We start from the raw sequence: 11319 nt of genomic DNA, 5'->3' as shown, positions 1-11319 counted from the left end.
TACACTGTTGGTGGGAATGTAAACTGGTGCAGCCACTCTGGAAAATAGTGTGGAGGTTCCTCAAAAAACTATCCATAGAACTCCCTTATGACCCAGCAATAGCTCTGCTAGGGATTTACCCAAGGGATACAGAAGTGCTGATGCATAGAAGCACATGTACCCCAATGTTCATAGCAGCACTGTCAACAATAGTCAAAACATGGAAAGAGCCTAAATGTCCATCAACTGATGAGTGGATCAAGAAGATGTGGTATATATATACAATGGAGTGCTACATGGCAATGAGAAAGAATGAAATCTGGCCATTTGTAGGAAAGTGAATGGACCTCGAGGGTGTCATGCTAAGCAAAATAAGTCAGGCAGAGAAGGACAGATACCATTTGTTTGCACTCAGGTCTAACAGGAGAACAGGAGACCCCTAATGAAGGACCATGGGGAGGGGAAGAGGGAAGGAAAGTTGTGGAGAGAGAGGGACGCAAAACTTGAGAGACTATTGAATACTGAAAACCCACTGAGGGTTAAAGGGGAAGGGGGAGGGGGGAAAGAAGTGGTGGTGATGGAGGAGTGTACTTGTGGGGAAGAGCACTGGGTGTTGTATGGAAACCAATTTGACAATAAACTATTTTTTTTAATTTAAAAATAAAGCTTTCAAAAATAAAAAAATTTTCCCAATAGAAATGAAAATTACAAATTGAAAAAAAATAAAGTTAGTTATATTTTTCTACTAAATTATAAAAAAGTAATGGTTTCATTGAATTAATTAACCCATTTTAAGAGTTTCTTATAATTTTCTTACTCAGTGGTCATTTTGCTTTGAAATTCAATTGTAGGCAGTTATTTAAACAAATCTTTTCTTTTGCTTATCTTTTCCTTCCAAACATGGACAAACATTCTCTTTTCCTGCAATCAATAATTATTAAATAATATTTTCTTTTATTTTTTTTGTTTGATCTGTAAACCTTTTATTTTCATCTGTCAAGGTCCAAGGATGAGTATAAAATACAGAGCAATATTATTACATGTTTATAATGACTACATTCTAACCTTATCATTTCTCTAGTTATCTCTTCTTCAAAAATATGCAGAAAATACGAAGAACTTACCCTTCTTCTCAGAAATGCCTAATCTCCCATCTCTTAAAATCTAACCCTAGTATTTGCATGGCCCAGGGTGAGAATTTCCCTGCAAAGATTTTGACTTTTCTTCTAAATGTTCAACTGTCTGCACTGATATGTGTTGTGGGAAGCTGCAAAGATTCAGCTGCTTGGCCATTTACTAGTGGGAAATGTCACTCCCTGAGGGGAGTTACAAAAATAGGCAGGGGAGTGCCTTTCCCTGTCAGGAGAAGCCAGAAGAACAAAGATCAATTGCCTACAGGCAGGGTGGTATCAGCCCTTCAGTGCTGTGCTAAAAACCTTAGTTTGTTTCCTCTTTTACTCCTGCCTTAATCCCTTAACCCTGTTTCCTAGCAACCGACCTAGGTCAGCTGCCTTGTTTTCCCGCCACCAAACCTTTATAAGATACCGTGTTTTCTCAATAAAGAAGAAGAGGCTTGATCAGAAACCGTGTGTTGTCTCCACTCTCTGCGTCTCCCTCCTGCCCTATTTCTCTCTCCCTCCCTCCCTCAGGATCAGGAACCCGAGTCAACTGACTAGCTAGACCCGACAATGTGTGGACCTCTTTCCTGGCAGAGGAAGTTGGAAATTTAATTCAGTGTTTGGAATCTGAGAGTTCATATTAAACATCCTTCTGTTCTAAAGTGTGCCTTGTCCTACATTATAACTGAGAAGCTCAGAAGGAAACATGGAACCAGGGCCTCCAGCAAAAGTCATAAATACATTTCCCTAGTTCCTGAGTCCAGCAATTCCTGATCCCTATGTTCTCATTCTGTTCCCTAAGGGACTGACATGTTTGACTCTTCTGGATGTTCTATTTACTAGTCATCTTAAATCTTTGGCTGAGACCTCTTATCACAGAGAAAGTTGTACATCTGTCAATCTCCCATGTTCTAACCTGACCAAACACAAACTACCTCCCTCTTTTGCTACCCAGAAGGTTTTCTGTCAAAAATGCCAAACAACGGTTCCCTATTTCTTAGGGTCTGTTGATATCAACTTTCAACCTTCTTTTCTCCTTCTTCACCAATAAAATCTTGTTCTGTCTCCCTCACCCTACTGCTTAGTCTATGCATCTCAGTCATGCATCATAGCAAATCTAAGGTTATGCTGTGTCTACAGAGAAAGAACAGTTACTTCTACATCATATGAAGAGTTTCTTTATGACTCTAGAATTAATCTGTTATGCTACTTTTTGAACTCACCTTTCATTCACTCATGCAGAAGATGGAGAACAAAAGATGGATATCAATTCTGTAGTCCATCATCTCCCATGCCAGGTTCTAGAAATATCTACCAGTATATAAATAGGATGTAGTGAAACAGGGTTTGAAGACTTGATAAGTCATTCCAGTGTGGACAGACTAGGGCAGTCAGATATGCCCTGCCAGCAGATAAGAGTAAAAGCAGATTAAAGTCAGTGTTCCTGTCAATATAAGCTTTTACAAAAACAATTTCTCTTGGATATTGTGAAAGTCCTATACATATGGAATTGCTCTTACTTTGCTTTAAATGCGTACATGCACCCTGATGTTTATAGCAGTAATATCCACAATAGCCAGGTTAAGGAAAGAGCCCAAATATCCACCAACTGATGAATGGATAAAGATGTGGTATATATGTATGCAATGGAATACTTTACCGTTTCTCTTACTTGTAGACTCACAATTGATATACTGCAATGTAATCATGGTATGTTTCTGAACTGCTACTTCTGGGTTCACAATTCTTGAGCTCCTGAGTTGCTTTTCCTGGGTTGCAGTTCTTGCTCACGTTGGTGTACCTCTAGATTGCCTATAGCAGTTTAATGATAATTGAATCCACAGCAATAAAGCTTTGAAATAAAACAGGGAATAAAAGGATGCTTAACAGAGGATACAGGATAATTTCTGAATGCAATTAACAATAAGGAAAATATTTAAAAAGAAGTTAAGCGAATAGTTATTACATCAAGCTTAGAAGGCATATATATACATATATACATGTATGCATATGTATGTGTGTGTATATATGTGTGTGTATACATATTATATATAATATTGCTCAGCCATAATAAGGGATGAAATCTTGCCATTTGCAACAATGTGGATGGAGCTAGAGAATATTTTGCTAAGCAAAAAGTCAGAAGTAGACATCTACCATATGATTTCACTTATATGTGGAATTTAAGAAACAAAACAAATAAGCATAGGGGAAAAAGAAAAGCAAACCAAGAAACCGACTCTTAACAAACCGATGGTTACCAGAGGGAAAGGTGGGGGTGGGGGATTAAATAGGCGAGGGGGATTAAGGAGTGCACTTGTTGGGATGAGTACTGGGTGTTGCATGGAAGTGTTGAATCACTATACTGTACACCTGAAATTAATATTACAGTGTATGTTAACTAACTGGAATTTAAATAAAAACTTTTTAAAGGGTGCAGACCACATTTGTACACAACTGTTACAAAATGCCTTTATACCATGTGTCAGAGTTGCCTTACTCCACCATTAATTTGATCAGGATGTATTCACTTAAGAAAACTCAGAAGTGTACTCCAAAGTCAAATTCTTTGACTGACGCTGCCCTTTCCCTAGTCAGGCAATGAGTATTATCAGCCTCTTTCCCACCTTTCTCCCCCACTTAAACCCTCTATCCTACAGCTGGGTATTATTAGCCCCTCATACTTCCTGTGTTTAGAGCTTCATGTGTCATACTATTTCTTTAAAGGATGATCTGAAATGAAGGATTGCAGTGAACAATGGGCAGCAGTCACTTGTTTAAAAGATACATATTTCTATATAATAGTATAGATTCTTTTCTTTTAGGTAGGTGAACTTAGGACAGAATTAGACAATTTTAATATTATAAAATCTGAGCAGCATCCACAATTCTTTCAGCTTGGAATGATGCTTTTGTTGTGTTGCTTAGTTTTAGTCCTAACTGTCTACTGAACACAAGTTAATCCTCAAATTTTTGGTCAAGGATTAACAATAACTCAGCACATACTGTGCTCCCACAGATGACAGTGCTGCTTTGCCTCATCTCTTTAGCTGCAAAGAATCCCATGTTAGCAGATAACATTTTGATATGCACTGTCAAACACTGAATGAATTAAAAATTATAATCTCATTTTGGAGGGTTGTATCTTTCAATTAAATAAAACATATGGCAAAACTTTCCCCTAAAAGATTACTTAAGAGCCATAAACTCATAGATACTATTTTTGTTAGAATCATAAGATTGTTTTCTTGTTTATCATGGGAGAAATGTAAAGCAAGGATTTCAATCTAACCAGAAGCATGCAGAGGTAGGACAGTCTATGAAGAAAGACTGCTAGTGGTCACCATTTTTTCTCTAATGCCCACCAGAAACTTAGTAGGCTCACATTCGCACACCCAAAAGCAATTTATACTATCACATAAGGAAATACCTATGACAACAGCAAACCACATCACCAAGATCCAGGGCAATGCTCTTTGCTTTGAATTTCTTGTGATTTGCATCTATTGACAAGTTGATTCCCATGGTTGGCAGGACCATGAACTTCCACCAAGGCATTTACATACATTGTCGAACTTTTTAGAAAGTTGGTTTACTGGCATCCATCCTAAGGTCTGGGAAAACACATTCACTCAGATAATAAGGGCATAGCTTGCCTGAGTTGACAAAAAGGGAATGACATCTGTGAATATCAAGAAGCTTACCAGCAAGCGGGCGGAATGTCGTGATACCACAATCAGAATAAAAAGGAACTAGAGCTGGCACAGTTACTAGAGTTTCACTGATATATAGACACACTGATTTATCCTGACCTAAGAATCCAGCTTTCCTTGATGTTTTCCCAGGGGCCCAGAAACCTCTACAGAGTTCAGCTTAGCAGGATATATTTGGAAGAAAAAGAAAAGAAAACTCCCATAGGTAAACCCTCAGAGGGGACTGGAGAGCAAGAGAATTAGCCATTTGTGGAGAACACTCTGCAGTCTCCTCTGTTCCTTCTGGCAGAACTACACTCCCTCCACCCATGGTTCCAGAGCACCATGTAAATAATAGATTAGTTTCATATTATTTTTATAATTTTTTTAATGTTTTATTTATTTTTGATACAGAGAGAGACAGAGCATGAGAGGGGGAGGGGCAGAGAGAGAAGGAGACACAGAACCAGAAGCAGGCTCCAGGCTCTGAGCTAGCTGTCAGCACAGAGCCTGAAGTGGGGCTCGAACCCACGAATGTGAGATCTGACCTGAGCCAAAGTCGGAGGCTTAACCAACTGAGCCACCCAGGTGCCCCAAGATTAGTTTCATATTGTATAACTGTGCCTCTCTTTGTCTTCCTCCTTCACTAGATTTTCTTCCTTAAAGTTACAGGGTGTTTCTTTTACAACTTGAAATTTTAATTTTCTTTATTTTTTAATTTTAATCAAGCATCATCTAGGCCAAAGTTTTTTTTAATGTTTATTTATTTATTTTAAGAGAGAGAGAGAGAGAGAGAGAGAGAGAGGCATTAGTAGGAGAGGGACAGAGAGAGAGGGAGAGAGAGAATCCCAAGCAGGCACCACACTGTCAGTGTAGAGTCCTTTGCAGAACTCAATCTTATGAACTGTGAGATCACGACCTGAGCCAAAGTCAAGAGTCAGAGGCTTAACTGACTGAGCCATCCTGGCACCCCATCGAGGTCAAGGGTTTTTAAATGGAGATACAAATAAACGTCACCATGGAGTTTTATAAAAATACAGATGTCTGGTCATGTTACAGACTCATTGAAACTTTTTACTTGATATTCTTGGTGTAGTCTTAACATTTGCTTTTTATATCACATGTATTATTTCTCATGACTAATGTGCATCAAGGTACTTTGCTCAGAACAATTTCTGCTTATTAATATTCATACATCAAATGTAACAACCACTGCCCTTGAAAATAAGCTTTATCATTATTCCTACAGGCAGTTATCAAGAACTTCATTTTTTGTGTTGACTTCATTATCTTGTTTTGCATATCAGAATTAAACAAATTTTCTTGTCACTTGCATGATTCTTGTTATAAATTCTCCATGGAACTCTAGGAGCTAATAGTTAGGACCTGAATATATGGATTTCACATATATGGAGAATATGGAATAATGGAGAAAATGGAAAGCCTATTGCTACATTTTGGAAACAGATGCAATCTTGAATGTATGCGAAAGCTAAAATGTCATCAAGATAGTACTATCTGGGGGTATAAATTATAAGGTTTGATTGAATTAAAGCTTTTGATTTCCTGTCTGTGTGAAGTTCAGGAAAGCAGTTTCTCAGAGCCTCAATATCTTCAACTGAAAAAATAGGCAGGAATATTTTATATAAATGCAGGTTATTATAAGAATCAAACAAAAAATATGTGTGGAAATGCTTAGGAGAACATGTTACATATATTAGTGGTTCAAATACAATGTTTATGTTTGTGAAAATAGGAGCTCATTATTATTCACTAAGCATTGACACTTATGAACTTTGTTTCTTGATTATACCTGAGGATAAAAAATGTAAGAGACAAGAATTGTTGTGGTTTGCGGATAAGACTTAAGTTAATGAATGGGCAGGAGAAAAGATGAAAACTCTGTGCTAAGATCTGAGTTTTGAGGTCATATTAGGAAAGTAAGTTGGGATGTTTTTCATGTATCACAACCAAAACATAAATTCCTCCTTAACCCTATAGTATTTTTTTCTTTAACATTTTTGGGCATCTGTGATATGCCTGCCTTTGTAATACACAAGTGAATACAATTATATCACTCTGGGTAGAGTTACTGAAATCTTCAATTAATATCACTTCCCCCAAATGTGGCCTCTCTTACCTGTTCATTCAACAACAATCATTCATTGAAGATTTACTCCACATCATAAAATATGCTACACATTATGCACACAAAGAATAAAATGGATAATATTTACCCTTCTTTGAAGGCAAACTTATTCAGAAAGTGGAAAGAAATCATATCCGTGATTGTAAATAATAATAGTAAACAGAATAAAGAATAAACTAGTTATAAAAGAAATTTCAAAAAGAGGGTTGCGTTTTGGACTGAGAATTTAGAGAAGTATCATATAGTGAAATTAAGTTGAAATGAAGCAAAAAAAGTGAATAGAAATGAATTATATGAAATTGTGGTCAAAAACATTCTATAAAAGAGGTCAGGTGTGAAAACTCAGAGGAAGCAGAGAACTTTGTAAATTCTACAAATATTCAGAAGGCCAAAAGGGTTGGACTTTATGATTGATGTTTTGGAGAAGTAGAGAAGATCCAGTCGGTGTATGGTTATAGTTTATAAGACCATAAGACTTCATTGCTTTACTTCTATTCTCAAAGAAATAAGAAATTTCATATTTAAAAGGATCATCATCACATCATATAGTTTTCATTTTAAGGGCATGACTCTTGTCTTACATTAAGAATCAATTAAAAAGTAACAAGAGTAGATGTTTAGAAACTTCTAAGGTTATTGTAGTATTTCATTAAAGAAATGCAGGTGACTTAGACTAGGATAACTAAAATGAAGATAGTGAGAAGACAAAGTTAAAATTTGAGTCTAGACTTGAAAGAAATTAACATAGTTGGAATGCATTCGAGGAATAAGTAATCCACTTCTGTATACCCCTCAGAAGGATATACATGATCATTTTTCTATATTAGAATTTTTTTATTTTACTGTAGATGACATCATAGGACATCTATTTTCAACCTGATAACTGATTTTCCTGTGCCGCTGAAGGGAGGGACCTCCAGATACGTACTTTCTATTACCAGTTCTATTTATATCCATTCCCACCATCACTTGTGAATGAAATAAATCTAATAATAACAACAACAATAAAAAGTGATACTGTTGCATCTTTGTGTCAAATAATAGGTTCTCTGAAAGTTGCCTTTGAAATCTTTCCCTAAACAACTGGGCACTATACTGTTGAATCTACTTCTGACATAATTTTGCTACAACTCTCACTCGAATTTGCCTAATTTTCATGCAGTACACAATAGGATTTATCACTGGAGGCACAAGTAAAAGGACATTTGCCATGAGAACATTTAAGAGAGGTGAAACATGTTGGACAAAGTGGTGGACAATGGCAAGGTTGATGATGGGCAGATAGAAGATGATCACTGCACAGATGTGTGAAAGTAAGTATTGAGGACCTTGAGTTGCTCCTTTCAGGCCACAATCCCCAACACAGTCCTGAGGATCAGGACGTAAGACACAGCAATGAGCTTAAAGTCTACCATAAGGCACAGTGCTCCAAAAAGCCATAAATGACATCAATTCAGTTGTTAAAGCAGGCCAACTTCATGACATCCTGGTGGAGACAGTAGGAATGACATAGTTGGATTTTATTATAATATTTCAAACTTCTTAAAGTAAAGGGGAAGAGTAGCAGTAGGAAGACACTCTTAAAAAAGAATGTTTTTCCTGTTCTGGCACCTCTGATAGGAGTAAGAATGGAGCTGTATCTCAGAGGGCTGTGGATGGCTAGGAAGTGGTCAAACAACATGATCAAGAGCTTTGAAGACTCAAATACTGTGAATCCCTGAATGAAAAATTCCTGGGCAAAGCAGGCATTGGCAGACATTTCAGAAGCATTAAGAAGATCTTCCACATGGTAGGTAGAGAAGATAATAACAAGCCTGTGTCAGACATGGCCAACATGGAAAGGAAGTAGTACACGAGCTTGTGACAAGAAGGTTCTGTCTTGATGACAAAAGGGATGGTGCAGTTTCCCAGAATGGCAATAAGGTATATGCTACAGGTGGGGATAAAGATCCAGATGTGTGCATGTTCCAGCCCTAGCATCCCAACCAAGAAGAAGGTGGTGATTTCAACATATGATGTATTGATAATGGACATGATACATTTAGAGAGCTCTGCAATGAAAGAGAGAGATGCTGAGTTGTAAAATATTTGGAGCATTACTTGGAAATCAAAAAAGAATGAAATCTTGTCATTTACAACTACATGGATGAAACTAGAGGGTATTATGCTAAGGGAAATGAGTCAGTCAGAGAAAGATAAATATCATATGACTTCACTTATATGAGGACTTTAAGACACAGAACAGATGAACATATGGGAAGCAAGCAAAAATAACAGGGAGGGGGCCAAAACATAAGAGGCTCTTAAATATAGAGAACAGAGGGTTGCTAGAGGGGTTGTGGGAGGGGGATGGGCTAAATGGGTAAATGGCATTAAGGAATCTACTCCTGAAATCATTGTTGCACTATATGCTACCTGGGATGTAAATTAAAAAATAAATAAATAATTTTAAAAATAAAATAAAATAAAAACCTTTAAAATTTTTGAAAATGTGCAAAAAGATCCTGTTACTTATTGAGTTCATACTGTAAGTCCTTAAAAAAGATTTTGCATACAAAAAAAAGAAAAAAGTCATTAGTAACCAGATATAAGAGAAACATAGTAAATGCTGTGCAAAATCTCTGAAACTTCTGTTACATATTTGGCCCAAATATTAACGTCTTGCTCCAGTAAAAGTCAAAGCAGAGATGTTGTGAGTTAAGTTTGTGCATTTAAAGAAATAATGCAGAGCAAGCATGCCATTACATATATTTTTAGCCTAGACTATCCTCTGACATTGGATTCATCCTTCCAGATACTCCTGGACATCATTAACTAAGTATTCCTGTAAACCAAAGTGTCCAAATTAGACTGTATTTTCTCCTTTCCTAAAGCTACTTCTTCTTGGCGACTCATTATAGTAATGAACTTTTCTGCTCAATATTTCACAAGCCAAAATCTGAGCTCTTTAACCTCTTCTTTCCCACACTTTCTACATAGTAATGACTAACATTATTAAGCATTTAAATCGTTTCAACTATTGAGACTTGTTCATTACTAGATGATGATTGTGAATCCTTTAATATCTTGAATAATAGTAAGTGCTATTGTTATCTTCATTTTACTGATGAATAAATGAATGAAGGCACTCAGCACCTGTGGCTCCCAGGTGTGTGTCATGCTGGCCTTCTACATTCCAGCGTTTTTCTCCTTCATGACCCACCGATTTGGACAAAATGTTCCTCAATACATCCACATTCTTCTTGCCACCTGTTATGTTTTTATCCCTCCTGCTCTCAACCCTGTAATTTATGGAGTCAGAACTAAGCAGATCAGAGAAAAGGTGACTAGAACTTTCAGATATAAGTTATGAAATTTGGTCTTCAGAGATTAAATGCTTTGAGTATGAGAAAACGGGACTTTATCATCTACTCTCAAAATTGCCACATTATAAAATCTGGGGAAGACAGCATCCTCTGTGCAGATTTATAAAGTCTTTCATTCATCTTGGAAAATGTAAGCCAAGAGAAACAATATTTAATATATGCATAGTTCCAAACACATATCACAAATGCCAGCAATTATGTGATAAAGTAGCATTTACATGAAAAAATCTCCTGAAGTTGATAAAAATTGACTAGTATAATAAATAAAACAAAAAAATAGACATGTGCTATAAGCTGGGCTCTATATTCATAACTTTGTAAGTACTAAGTTTATAAAGCAATAGGTCTAAGCACCTGGGTAAAAGGAAGCAATGACAATGATCTCTTTAAAAAGGGGAAAATGTGGGGTGCCTGGGTGGCTCAGTCGGTTAAGCACCTGGCTTCAGCTCAGGTCATGATCTCACGGCTGGTGGGTTCGAGCCTCGCATCAGGCTCTATGCTGACAGCTAGCTCAGAGCCTGGAACCTGCTTCAGATTCTGTATCTCCCCCTCTCTCTGGCCCTCCCCTGTTTGCACTGTGTCTCTCTGTCTCTCAAAAATAAATTTAAAAACATTAAAAAAGAGAATATATATAGGAATTTAATTATAACAGTCAAAATTTGGAAACAACTCCAATATCCATCAATAGGATAATGGGTTAAAATAATTTTATATTCTGATTTAATTGGCCTATCATATTTTGTTATTATCTAAACTTTAAAAAGCCTCCAAATGATACTTGCCAAGATTGAAAGGAGGGCTTTCCATGGTTCTTATATAGGTACTATCAATTAAGAAGATACATATCTGTGTGCCTGTGTCTTTTCAAATGTAGCATTCTGAAGATGACTTACCATTTCCATGATGAGTTGTCTTCCCTGCTAAGTACACTCATTCTTAATTCTTGGTGTAACAATATGATGGATATATTTTCTAAGCACTCCCAATAAAATTTCTAAAGGCCACTATTTGAGTTC

General features: G+C 36.7%; 1 pseudogene; it reads right to left on the bottom strand.

The window, feature by feature from the left end:
• Positions 1 to 8042: 8042 nt before the first annotated feature.
• On the bottom strand, positions 8043 to 8972 carry LOC115271717 (annotated as a pseudogene).
• Positions 8973 to 11319: the final 2347 nt, after the last annotated feature.

This window comes from Suricata suricatta, chromosome 11 (assembly GCF_006229205.1).
Source record: "Suricata suricatta isolate VVHF042 chromosome 11, meerkat_22Aug2017_6uvM2_HiC, whole genome shotgun sequence".
Lineage (NCBI taxonomy): Eukaryota > Metazoa > Chordata > Mammalia > Carnivora > Herpestidae > Suricata > Suricata suricatta.
This window is presented reverse-complemented; position numbering and strand designations above follow the sequence as displayed.